Genomic DNA, 1,393 nt, shown 5'->3' with positions numbered 1-1,393 from the left:
ATAGTCCTAGAGACTGGGAAGTGCATGGATGAATCCATCATCCTTGGCAGACCCTTCCTAGCCACAGCAAAGGCTGTGATTGATGTTGACAGAGGAGAATTGATCATTCAAGTGAATGAAGAATCCTTTGTGTTTAAGGCTCAAGGATATCCCTCTGTAACCATGGAGAGGAAGCATGAAGAGCTTCTCTCAAAACAGATTCAAACAGAGCCCCCACAGTCAAACTCTAAGTTTGGTGTTGGGAGGCCACAACCAAATTCTAAGTTTGGTGTTGAACCCCCACATTCAAACTCTAAGTTTAGTGTTGGGAGGTTCCAACATTGCTCTGAACATCTGTGAGGCTCCATGAGAGCCCACTGTCAAGCTACTAACATTAAAGAAGTGCTTGTTGGAAGGCAACCCAATGTTATATTTATCTATTTTCCTTTTGTTATTTTATGTTTTCTGTAGGTTGATGATCATGTGAAGTCACAAAAACAATTGAAAAAGCAAAAGTAGAATGAAAAATAGCACACCCTGGAGGAAAAACTTGCTGGCGTTTAAACGCCAGTAAGGGCAGCAAATGGGCGTTTAACGCCCTGTCTGGCACCATTCTGGGCGTTTAACGCCTGAAAGGGGCACCAGACTGGCGTTTAACGCCAGGAATGGGCAAGAAGCTGGCGTTAAATGCCAGAAAGGGGTTGCAGCCCGGCGTTTAACGCCAGGATTGGCAGAAAGGGTGTTTTGGCACGCCACTTGGTGCAGCGATGAGCTATCCTTGACACCTCAGGATCTGTGGACCCCACAGGATCCCTACCTACCCCACCACTCTCTCTCTTCTTCACCCATTCACTAATCACCTCAATACCTCTTCCCCAAAAATCCCTCACCTATCAAATCCCACCATTCTCTTCACCACTCACGTCCATCCTTCATAAAACCCCACCTACCTCACCATCCAAATTCAAACCACTTTCCCTCCCAAACCCACCCATAATGGCCGAACCCTACCCCTCCCTCCACCCTTATATAAACTCATCTTCACTCCTTCATTTTCACACAACCTAAACACTACTTCTCCCCTTTGGCCGAAACACAAAGCCCCCCATCCATCTCCTATCTTTCTTCTTCTTCTTCTACTCTCTTCTTTCTTCTTTTGCTCGAGGACGAGCAAACCTTCTAAGTTTGGTGTGGTAAAAGCGTTGCTTTTTGTTTTTCCATAACCATTTATCGCACCTAAGGCCGGAGAAACCTCTTGAAAGAGGAAAGGGAAGGAAAAAGCTTCCACCTCCGAGTCATGGGAGATGGAGAGATTCATCTCAAGGGTGCATCAAGACCACTTCTATGAAGTTGTGGCCATGAAGAAGGTGATCCCTGAGGTCCCTTTCAAACTCAAAAAGAGTGAATATCCGGA

The sequence above is a fragment of the Arachis duranensis genome, chromosome 1 (assembly GCF_000817695.3).
Source record: "Arachis duranensis cultivar V14167 chromosome 1, aradu.V14167.gnm2.J7QH, whole genome shotgun sequence".
In the NCBI taxonomy this organism is placed as follows: Eukaryota; Viridiplantae; Streptophyta; class Magnoliopsida; order Fabales; family Fabaceae; genus Arachis; species Arachis duranensis.
The sequence above is the reverse complement of the archived record's forward strand: the minus strand, read 5'-3'. Positions refer to the sequence as shown.